The sequence below is a fragment of the Portunus trituberculatus genome, chromosome 16, assembly GCF_017591435.1.
Source record: "Portunus trituberculatus isolate SZX2019 chromosome 16, ASM1759143v1, whole genome shotgun sequence".
NCBI lineage: Eukaryota > Metazoa > Arthropoda > Malacostraca > Decapoda > Portunidae > Portunus > Portunus trituberculatus.
In genome coordinates this window covers 4167992-4180359 of record NC_059270.1, presented here as the reverse complement: position 1 = coordinate 4180359, position 12368 = coordinate 4167992, and the positions used below count along the sequence as shown (strand labels likewise).

Below are 12368 nucleotides of genomic sequence, written 5' to 3'. Positions count from 1 at the left end.
CCTTCCCCTTCTCGTCACTAAGCCTCGTCCTTCCGTTAGTTACTCTGGCCTCCGGGTCCCCTCAGTAAGCCCTAAGCTGCCTCTCTACAACAAAGCTACTGTACTGCTCTCTGCCTCCCTCCCTTCTCTGTATCAAACCCTCCCCTACACACACATACACACACGTACAGTACACACACAGACCCACTTTCCCAGCTTGTTCTTCCACTTGGTTATGTTATTTTTTTAGTACGGAAGTGATGTTAACTCTTTCAGTACTTTGACACATTTCTATCTTCAGATTGTGCACGATTAGACCATTTTATTGACATTAGGTGGTGTCTATAGAGATCAGAAGGTTAGTGGCCACAGTCTTCACTATTTTGATTCCCCATATGAGTAAGTAGTCATGGTACTGAAGAGGTTAATGTTGTTATGCTTGTAGCCTTCAAGACACAGACCAGTCCACAGCCTCACCAGCGTGGCGTCAGGGAAGGCAAATCACAACCACAGCCACATGCCACAGCCACACGCCACAGCCAAGCCACAGATATGCTTTGATTAATACGAGTAGTTTCTGGTTTTTTGTTTTTATTTGACTCTTAATAGCCATATGTTTAATTAAGTTTTCTAATCCGTTACTGGTCTCTTAATGTAATTGTTTGTTCTTGGTACTTGATTTAGAACGTAATGGCCTAAAGCACTTACTGATTATATTTGTTTTCGTTATTTATTTGGTTTCATCTGTTTGTGTGAGTATTTACATATATAGTGGGCCATAGATGTGAGATTCATTCGTGGTGCTGTTCTCTATTTCAGTCAGTGTGTCGCGGTAACTCTCCCGGCCGATGACGTGCTGATACGGTGACGCTGGCTTTCCTGACTGATGCTTCGTTGCTCCGACTCCCTGACTGGTCTACGTATTCCTGTGCTTTATTGTGTAACGCGCGGTGAACTGCTGTTGTGTTTATATCAGCGCCCTTACTTAATTACGAGGCACCAATTTGCCCTAATAAAGATAATCAAATGTATTATAATTAGATGACTTTGGCAGAATGAAGTAAATTTTTCGCAGGTTTTATAACACAACAGGAATATTTGGACCAATCAGAGAGCGAGGTGTCAGTCAGTGGCAGTGTTACCATACCCGAGTGTACACCTGGTGACCTGCTTCAGCTGTCATTGTTTTCTGAAAGTTTTATGTTCTTTTTATCATGTAAGAAGGGGAAAACTGGCTAAGAGCAACATAAAACGAAAAAAAAAATAGACCCACTTAGTTGCCAGTTCCCTTGCAGGTCCGAGAGAGTTAAACAAATACAAGGGATAAACGTTTTGAAAGTCATACGAAGTTGAAATCAAAGAAGATAGGCAGAATTACTATGGACGAGTATAGTAGGTGGAAAATGGAAAAAAAATGTAAAAAGGACCCACTTAGTTGCCAGTCTAGGTGGGACTTTTAGTTTAATCGTTTTTGTTGTCCTTGACTAGATTTCCTCTCTTACTTATAAAAAAAAAAAAAACTTATCAGAGTAGAATAAACATGGCTATAATTGTAATGAACCAGAAGCAAGACTGATTTAGCCCCTTGGTTACGAAAAGTATTATCCTTAACTTGACATTATTATTGTTTTTGTGTAAGAGAGATGACTGGCCACTCAGTTTCCAGTCTTACAGAGCCGATAGAATTAGCCAAAGGATAGGAACAAATGTCTTGATATCCTGCAGCTGTACTAAATCAAGCGAAACTAAAGCCACACTAGTATTGGAAAGGTTTACTATGCGACTGTGTGTGTGTGTGTGTGTGTGTGTGTGTGTGTGTGTGTGTGTGTGTGTGTGTGTGTGTGTGTGTGTGTGTGTGTGTGGAATGGTCATTGCAATATTGCCTTTACAACCACTACATCACCACTATCATTCCTAACGCACAGCCATCACCACCACGGCATCACCATCACAGCGCCACCGCCAACACTACTACCACCACCACCACCACCACCACCACCGCTGTGCCCTCACCGTCATTATTACCATCATCACCATCACCACCCTCTCAATCATCATCATTATCACCATCATCATCATCATCATCATCACCATCAAAGTCTCTCCACTGAATGTACCTCTCCACTCATCTCTCACCTGCTCTTCTATTCCAGGTAAGCCGAGACAATCTTCTCATCCCGTCTCTCCATCTACTTCTCGTCTCGTTATCTTTTCATCAGCTAATTGCGTGTCTCCTCTTCTCCCGTCCTTTCCTCCTTCCCATTACCTTTATTTCACCTTACTTTCCGCCATCTTACCCTCCTATTACCCCATTATTAATTCCCTTTGTCTTTTCCCAATTATACCCACACCCTTTCCTTCTCTTTCTCCTTCCCATTACTTCCTTTATTTCTTATCCCCCATTAATGTTTCACCCCTTTTTTTATCATCCCCATCACCTTTCTCATTTTTTTTCTCTTCTTTTTCCTTCCGTTGTCATATTTTTCCCCATCGTTCCCTTCATCTTTTCCTTTTACCTGTGTAAGACTTGTGTTCTTCAGTAATCTTCTAATTCTTTCTACTTCTTCTCTTTTCCCTCATTTGACTAACACACGCTCCTCTCTCCCTCCCTCTCTCTCTCTCTCCTTCCTTCTTCCCCTTCCATGGTACATTTCCCTGCCACACACTCCTCTCCGTTCCCTGCAGTCTCCCCCCAGCCGTTAGCTTCCTCCCCCGTCCCTCTCTCAGTTACCCTCGATCAGCGCTGCTTGTAAATAATCGGAACATCCAAATAGTGCGCCGCGCAGCCTTGGACGTGCGGCGGGCGGGTGTTAAATACTGGCGTCGGCCGAATTAACTACCATTACCTCGCCTTGGTAATGGTGGTCGTTATCCGCGGCCAGAAAGAGAGAGAGAGAGAGAGAGAGAGAGGAGAGAGAGAGAGAGAGAGAGAGAGAGAGAGAGAGAGAGAGAGAGAACGTTAATATTCAGGGGAAAAAATAAAAGAATACCAAAGAGAAAAGAGAGAGAGAGTGTGTGTGTGTGTGTGTATCTGATTGACACACAAATCACATGACTAACAAGCAGACTGACCCTAAGACAACCTGGGACCGTGTGAGGGAGTGCCAGCCATAGAGCAGGGAAGATGAAGATGTCCCTTGGAGCTACACACTGGTTGGGGAGTGGGGAAGAAAGGGGTGTAGTGAGATACCGTATTCAGAAACGCCTTCTCCTCTCACTGCGAAAATTTTCCAAGGCCACAGAGACAACTAACCAGGTTTCCAAGACAGTTTCTCCTATAACTAAACCAGAAAGCTTCCTAATCCATCACCAGAACCATAAAAACTCTGAAAAACACGAGTATCTTCAACTGAAGCCTTTGGAAAGCAGTGATGGTGAGAGAGCAAAGTGGTTTAGAATACAGGCCTATAGCTGGGAGAGGTTCGGGGCGTCTTGAGGGGGAGTAGTGAAAGATGTGGAAATTGCTAGAGTGTCCTGGTGGTGATTGTAGTGGTTGTTGTAATGCTGGGCTGCAAGTGAAGGAGAGCCTAGTAGAGAAGGGTGTCTCCTGTGGCGCTGGGTGAGTGCTGGACTGCGGGAGAAGGAAGAGGAGGGTCTAGGAAGTGATGCTGGGTGTTATGCTGTCTGTGGTGCTATGTTGGTGCTGATTGGGGTGTTGGATGAGTGCTGAGGTGCTGAAAGAAGGGGTTAACCTAGTAAAGAAGGGGTTCCTGTTGTGTTGACTGTGGTGCTGATTGTGCTGTCTGGTTGCTGTCTAGGTACTGTTTTTGGTGCTATCGAGGTGGTGCTTTGGGTGCTGAATGGATGCTAGACTGCTGGAGGAGGAAGAGAGCCTAGTAGAGAAGAGGGGGTCCTGTTGCGATGACTGTGGTGCTGATTTGTTGCCTGGATACTGGATAGGTAATGTCTTTGGTGCTATTTGAGTGCTGGTTTGGGTGCTGAATGGATGCTGGGCTGCTGGAGGAGGGAGAGAACCTAGTGGAAAAGAGGGGATCCTGTTATGCTGACTGTGGTGCTGATTGTGCTGTCTGGGTGCTGGCTAGGTGCTGGTTGGGGTGCTGGCTAGGTGCTTATTGGGGTACTGGCCTGCTGGAGGAGGAAGAGGGCCGGGTTAGAGAAAGAGAAGGGGGTGTCGTGTCCTGTCCCTGATGGCGCTGCAAATTTCTTGACACAAAGGCGGCGTAAAAGACTCGGCGAAATGGACAACATGGAGGTGATTTTGAACCACTCAGCGAATGCTAAAGGGATTAGGTGTGTGATGGGATTCGAACCGCTACCAATCCCATCTCCATATTACTTGGGCACGCGCTGCTTCCACCCTTGTATTGTGTGTGTGTGTGTGTGTGTGTGTGTGTGTGTGTGTGTGTGTGTGTGTGTGTGTGTGTGTGTGTATACCAGTGAGTAAGCCAATAGATAGACAGGTATATTATGAGTGTGCTATATTGATTTATTCATTTACATATACATTCATCTCCTGTTTGGGTCATTCATGTATACAATAATTCATTCATTCATGCATACATTCACACACTCATGCATTCAACATACAGCACTACAACAACAACAACAACACTACATTATTTATCCGTTTCGAGACACAATGGCTGTATGGTCGACTAGAAAGAGAGAGACAGAGACAGACAGACGGACAGACACTGAGATAACACGCTCGCTAACTTAACTCCCACCACAACGAAAAGAAAATACAACTTTAAACTCAGGTAACAGAAAACCCGGTAACATTTTCAGCCGAGCACAGATGTTACGAACCTTGACACACGTAAGACCTCGCTCAGTTTGCCACGTAACATCAAAGGGCGCGGACGAACGCTTGAATGTCTGGTGTGACGCGGCGACTCGGTGCTCACTTACACATATCGCATCTCCACACACTTAAACACGTGACACCGCTGCTCTGAGGGATCCAGTTACGCCTAAAAGCTTTGTTCTATCCCCTGGCTTGATAATGAAGGAGTGATGGTGATGATTACTACCTATTCTTCTCCTTCTTCTTCTTCTTCTTCTTCTTCTTCTTTTGTTTCCTTCCTCCAATGTCATTCCTTATTTCTTCTTGTCTTTATCCCCTTCCTCTTCGTCTTCCTCTTCTTCTTCTTTTTCTTCTTCTTCTTCTTCTTCTTCTTCTTCTTCTTCTTCTTCTTCTTCTTCTTCTTCTTCTTCTTCTTCTTCTTCTTCTCCTTCCCATTTTCTTCACTTCTCGTTCATCGCCTCCCAATTCCTTCTTCGCTTCCTCCACTTCCTCCTCCTCCTCCTCCTCCTCCTCCTCCTCCTCCTTCCTCCTCCTCCTCCTCGTTTCTGTCCGTATCTGATAATGAGGTGACGATGATGTTTTCACTCGCTTTTTCTTCTTCTTCTTCTTCTTCTTCTTCTTCTTCTTCTTCTTCTTCTTCTTCTCGTCCCTCTTCCTCTTCCTCCTCTTCTTCCTTCTCCTCCTCCACTTCCTCTTCCTCCTTGTCCTCCTGTTGCTCATTCCTCTCCCTTAAAACTCTCCCACTCCATCTCCTGTTCTCTCTCTCTCTCTCTCTCTCTCTCTCTCTCTCTCTCTCTCTCTCTCTCTCTCTCTCTCTCTCTCTCTCTCTCTCTCTCTCTCTCTCTCTGTCTTTCATTTCATTATTTTTTCATGTTTATACTCTACTTATTCCCCCCTTTCCTCCTCCTCCTCCTCCTCCTCCTCCTCCTCCTTCCTCCTCTCCTCCTCCTCCTCCTCCTCCTCCTCCTCCTCCTCCTCCTCCTCCTCGTACACGATCCCTCTTTGCACCACACATACGTACTCTCCTTCAGTAAATCCTGTCGCTCTCTCTCTCTCTCTCTCTCTCTCTCTCTCTCTCTCTCTCTCTCTCTCTCTCTCTCTCTCTCTCTCTCTCTCTCTCTCTCTCTCTCCGCCCTTCTCCCTGACAGATATAATCCCTCTCTTCCCCTCGCCAACCTATTCACCTTTTGATTTTCCATCTCTCTCTCTTCCTCCTTCTCCTCCTCCTCCTCCTCCTCCTCCTCCTCCTCCTCCTCCTTCTCCTCCTCCTCCTCCTCCTCCGTCAGGCTTCTCCTAACTCAATTCTCTACTCTATGCTCGCTAATAGAAGCCTCTGTCAGCCCACTCCTCAGGTAATCTGGTAGCTCTACACCCAGCCCCGGCCCGGCCCTTGTTAGGTGGGCAGGGAGAGTGAAAGGGAGGCGCGAGTGGAAGGCTGCATGACGAAAGGGAGTCAGAGGGGGAGAGTAAAGGACAGGCTATCGTGTTAAGGGGGAGAGGATGCACAACTAGAGGGAGAGAGTGTGTGAGGGGGAGGTGGGGAGAGGAAAGAAGTGCAGTGGTGTTTGTAGATAGATAGATAGATAGATAGATAGATAGATAGGTAGATAGATAGATGGATAGAGAGGTATAGGTAGATAAATGGATGTGAATAGACAAAGGAAGATAAATAAATAAATAGATATGAATAGACAAACAAGAGAAGGAAAATAGAATCAGAGAGAGAGAGAGAGAGAGAGAGAGAGAGAAAAAGAGAGAGAGAGAAGGAGAGGAAAAGATTTAAAAGTGCCTCAGTGGTGCAAAGTGTACATAGATAGATAAATAAATAGATATGAATAGACAAACAAGGAAGGAAAATAGAAGAGAGAGAGAGAGAGAGAGAGAGATAAGCAAGAGCGAAAACGACAGCAACACATTAACAATAAATATAGGAAAACAGAAACATCAACTCATTCTCTCTCTCTCTCTCTCTCTCTCTCTCTCTCTCTCTCTCTCTCTCTCTCTCTCTCTTCCCTTTCCATTAACACCTCCCGTCACTAAACCTTCTCCTTTCCTCTCCTCTCCTCTCCTCTTCCTCCCTCCCTCCCTCCCTCTCCCTCTCCCTCTCCCCTCTCCCTCCCCTCTCTCTCTCTCTCACAACTTTGCTCTCCCTGCCCCAATAACTCCCCTCCTGTCACCTCCAGCTCTCACTCATACCACCACTGCTCTCACTCGCTCTCTCTCCTCCTCCTCCTCCTCCTCTTCCTCCTCCTCTTCCTCCTCCTCCTTCTCCACCTCCTCCTCCTCTTCCTCTTCCTGGTCCCGATAAAATTTCTCCACGAATACTAAAAGAGGCAAAGAAAGAACTTGTTAAACCATTGTCTATCCTCTTTAATAAATCACTTAGCACTCATAAAGTTCCTGATGACTGGAAACTCGCTAACGTAACTCCAATCTTTAAAAAAGGTGACAAGTCTCAAACTAGAAATTATCGGCCAATTAGCCTCACTTCAGTGGTAGGTAAATTAATGGAGACAGTTTTGAGGGATAAAGTTGTTGCATTCTTAGAAAGTAACAACATAATAAACGAATCACAACATGGATTTAGAAACAAGCGGTCATGTCTAACAAATTTACTTGACTTTTTCCATGATATATATAATTTGTACGACAACACTAGAGCGGTTGATGTCATATATCTTGACTTCCAAAAGGCTTTTGACAAAGTGCCACATAAACGTCTTATCAACAAAGTAAAAGCGCATGGTATAACTGGTGACATTGCAGCGTGGATCGAGGATTGGTTGTCTGATCGTAAACAGCGAGTTGTGATCAATGGTAAATCTTCAGAATGGATTAACGTAAGCAGTGGCGTTCCTCAAGGATCAGTTCTGGGACCTATTCTTTTATTATATATATTAACGACATTGATGAAAGAATAAATTGTAAGCTCTCAAAATTCGCAGATGACACAAAATTGCAAACAGAGTAGACTCAGAAAGCCAAAGACAACTTTTGCAAAAAGATTTAGATACTCTCATCGAATGGTCAAACAAGTGGCAAATGAAATTCAATATAGATAAATGCCACGTATTACACATAGGAAATCAAAATCCTCAGGCGACATACAAGATGAATGATATCCCAATGACGAGTGTGGACAAAGAAAAAGATCTTGGTGTCATTGTTTCAGCAGACCTCAAGCCTAGCAAACACTGTACTGAAGTCGTCAAAACTGCGAATAAATTAGTTGGTTTCATTGGACGATCTTTCACTTTCAAGTCTGAAAAAATAATATTAACATTATATAACTCACTCGTCCGTCCACATCTCGAATACAATGTTCAGTTTTGGTCACCGTATTACAAAAAAGATATTGAAAAATTAGAAAAATACAACGCAGATTAACAAAAATGATCCCAAGGTTGCGGAACAAATCCTACGAGGAACGCCTAAAGGAATTAAATTTATTTTCTCTTGAGAAACGGAGAGTAAGAGGCGACCTTATCATGCTTTTCAAAATTTTTAATGGGTTTGCAAATATGAATATTCAAAAATACGTATCAGTCGACCAGTCAAATGTCACCAGAAGCAATGGTTTCAAAATTGTTGGTAAGCGTTTTGTAACAAATGAAGTCAAACACTTTTTCTTTAATCGCATAGTCAATATATGGAATGGTCTGCCATCAAATGTTGTCAACTCAGGTACTATCGAAACGTTCAAAGTTCGCCTCGATAAATACTTTGAATGTAATCCCCGGTTGTCGCTATTCATTTCCGAATAATTTGCGCTTTTTCTTTTATCTCCCGGGCCTCTGATCGTGAATTAAATTGCCCGTTAGTTTAAATTACTCTCACCCTCCATACATGACACAGATAGCCCGGAGTGAACGGTCACTACTTTTACTCTCGATCTGTGAAGGGCTGTGGATAGTCAAGAGCCCTGACAGTAGGTGACCATCATCGGGATTTAAGGTACCAGGGTCACCGCTGCAGGGGGTAACCATACAGTGTGCGGCGCCCTTTAAAGGGAAGTGCACTTTTACAGTGGTTGTACGGAGCTGGGGCCTGATTGACTGCTGCCTCTCTTGAAAGCGCCAGGCAAGGCTGCCGCACCACCTTTTTGACTCCACACTGTGTTTACATACATACTACACTACACTGCATACACGCACAGATAGCCCAGAGTAAACGGTCACTACTACTACTCTCGACCTGTGACGGGCTGTGTTTGGAGAGGGCCTTGTCAACCATTGATCATCATCGGGAACTAAGTACCAGGGATCAATGTTGCAAGGGGTTATCAGCGTACGGAGTCCCTACAGGGAAAGTATGCTATCTCAGTGGATTGAACGGAGCTGGGGCCTGATTGACTGCTGCCTCCCTAGAAAGCGCCAGGCAAGGCTGCCGCACCACCCATTCGACATACACACTGTGCATCCACGTACACAATGCACACACACATGACATTCACCAAGCGTTAACACTTTCCCCACAAACACAAGTAGTCAGACGTAGATTACACATTTCCTTTTCACTCTCTACTAAAATTCCATGTGATTTTTAATATCACATGGTTTCGCCTTTTTTCCTGCCAGCCTCGGCTGGAGGGAGGGCAGGTGGGAGGAGCCTTCTGCTTTGCTGTCCTGTCTCTACCACTGGTAGTTAGTAGATAGTTTTCACAAACAGCCTAGTAAGGACCTAAGGGTCTGTTGCTGTTTGTCTTCCTTTGTATTCCTTTTGTATTATCACTTTCTCTCTCACTCAGCATTTCCACAATCTCTCTCTCTCTCTCTCTCTCTCTCTCTCTCTCTCTCTCTCTCTCTCTCTCTCTCTCTCTCTCTCTCTCTCCAACAATTTAATGCAAGATTTGATGTTTTCTTGTAAGTTTTTCATCGTTGCGTCGTTGGATAAGTTTTCTTCTTCCTCCTCCTCCTCCTCCTCCTCCTCCTCCTCCTCCTCCTCCTCCTCCTCCTCCTCCTCTTCATCATCATCATCATCATCATCATCATCCTTCATTAGCCCTTTCTTTCATTTTGTGTTCTTTCCTTGTTGTTGTTGTTGTTGTTGTTGTTGTTGTTGTTGTTGTTGTTGTTGTTGTTGTTGCTGTTATTGTTTCTTTTTCTTATTATTATTTTTCTTCTTGCTCTTGTTCTTCTTACTCCTCCTCCTCCTCCTTCTCCTTCTCCTTCTCCCTCCTTCTCCTTCTCCTTCTCCTTCTCCTCCTCCTCCTCCTCTTTCTCTTCCTCCTCTTCCTCTTCCTCCTCTTCCTCCTCCATATTTTTCTCGACCTTGTCCTCCATAATTTTCTTCATTTTCGTCTCTTTCTCCTTCTCTTCTTCCTCCTCCTCCTCCTCCTCCTTCTCCTCCTCCTCTTCTTCCTCCTCTTCTTCCTCTACCAATTTTCCTTTTTTTCTTCTCGTATATTTCTCTCTTTTTGTCATTTCCTTTCATTTTATTTCTTTCCTTCTTATTCTCGTCTTCTTCATCTTCCTCCTCTTCCTCTCTCTACTCCTCTTCTTTTTCTCTTAAATTTTCTCTCTTTTTCTCTCTTTCTTTCTTTTGTTTCTATCTTTTTATCTTTTATTAGATTTTATTTTCATTTCCTCCTTCTCCTCTTTCGTTACCTTCTTTTCCTCCTCCTTTTCTTCTTCTTCCTTCTCTTTCTTCGTCAATCTTCTAATTCTTTTTTCTCTTTTTCTTTTTCTCATTCTTCTTCTCTTCTTCATTTTCTTGTCATCTTGTTCCATTATTTCCTCCTGCTCCTCCTCCTCTTCCTCCTCCTCCTTCTCCTTCTCCTTCTCTTCTTCTTCCTCTCCCTCTTTCTCTCTCTCTCTTCCTATTTATTTTTCTCTTCGTCGTATCATTTCCTCCTTCTCTTTTTCCTCTCTATCTTTTTCGTTCTCTTTCATTGCTTTTCCTTCCTCGTTCTCCTCCTTAATCTATTTTCCTCCTCTTCCTCTTCCTCCTCCTTCTCTTTCTCTTGTTATGTCTCCTCTTCCTCTTCCTGTCTTCCTGTTTCTCCTCTTCCTCCTCATCTTTTTCCTTTTTTTGTCAAGCGTAAAACCAAATTTCTTTCCTTGGACATTGGTGACCTGTGTAATCTCTCTCTCTCTCTCTCTCTCTCTCTCTCTCTCTCTCTCTCTCTCTCTCTCTCTCTCTCTCTCTCTCTCTCTCTCTCTCTCTCTCTCTCTCTTTTCCATCCCGGAGTCTCGTAGCCGGCCTGCAGGATATGTGTTGAAGTGTTTATCTGTCAACACTCATCTGATACTGTTACATGGGAAACACTGGGAAACAACACGGCTTGGAAACTGTTGCAATATAACAAAACAAAAATATATCTCAAAAAAAGGACAATCGCAATTTGGTGCCGCCGTGGTACAGTGGAACCATGCGTGCTTTGGGGTCCGAGGGGTCTCCAAGCGCACGGGTTCGAATCCTGTCCACGGTCTGAGTGTAGGTTGGGCTTCCTCACTCGGGGCAACGGTTTCCTAGCGGGTGGGCTTTGAGATAGGAGGTGCCAGAAAGAGTATCCCCTTTAGCACAGAAATTCCCGTGAAAAGCCCACATGGTATAAAGAGAACACACAAAGGTAACAACAACAACAGTGATGATAAGCACACGCGTACATACACACCTATTGATACTGATACATACTTATATAGATAGGCAAGATAGATTGGTGTATAGATAGATAGACAGACAGATAAATACGTGCATAAATTCTTTACGTACTTTCAATAACGCATGTGTTGACAATTCTATTCCCAAATACGCCATAGCTTCGTCATTATAAATACAGTGCTCCAATATGCATGCAACTTTCAAATAATGCAAAATTCGTGAGTGTATGTGTGTTGTGCATGAAAATGTTGGAATTACACCAAAAAGTTGTAGAGAAATAGTAAGAATAGGGGAATATAAATGTATTTAACTAGGATAAGGACGATAGAACCACACACACACACACACACACACACACACACACACACACACACACACACACACACACAGAGGAAGGGACAGGTATGGCGCCTGGCTCACCCACACACCTGCAAGACGTCCAATTAATTACAAGCAATAACCATTCTTCTTCAGGTGTGATGGCCAAGGTGTACCCAAAACCCAAGCCAACCTGCAGGTGTTCCGTGGCTACCTACCCCCAATACCTCCATCCTACCCCTACCACTCCTCCCCCTCACCACACCTGCTCCACCTCCTCCCCGCATCACCAACTCTAAAAGAAAAAAACATCCCACCTCGCTCCGCCCCGCCCTACTTCGTCCTGCCGCGCCTCTCCGCCTGAATCTTGGTGAGTGTGTGTTTTGTTGTTTCTCAAGGCGGGGTAAGTTTGCCTCAAGGTCCGGCCGTCGCTGCACCGCCTTCTTCAGCATGACGTGCCGCTGTGGGTGGCGTGGCGTGGTGCGGTGTGTGGCTCCAGACTGCAGTGGTGAAGTGGCCCCGAGTGGCATCAAAGAGTCCTCGGGGATGTGTTGCCGGCGAAATTTGTGCCGTCTCTTGTGGAAGGACTCGGTTTCACAGTTGGTTATGTCCCTGGTGGCCTTTGGAAGACGGTGAAACGCTCAGAACCAACAGTCGGGGAAAGTTATGGCTCAAGTTGTTTTTAGCCGCGGGACGTGAT

The 12368-nt window shown here is 44.6% G+C and overlaps 1 long non-coding RNA gene across 1 annotated transcript in view; it reads left to right on the top strand.

Annotated features, from left to right (window-relative positions):
• Window positions 1-12032, top strand: part of LOC123504559 — a 112459-nt gene extending 100427 nt beyond the window's left edge. The window contains exon 5 of the long non-coding RNA XR_006674869.1: window positions 11825-12032. This is a non-coding gene — a long non-coding RNA (uncharacterized LOC123504559). The remainder of the gene's footprint in view (window positions 1-11824) is intronic.
• The last annotated feature ends 336 nt before the right edge of the window (window positions 12033-12368 follow it).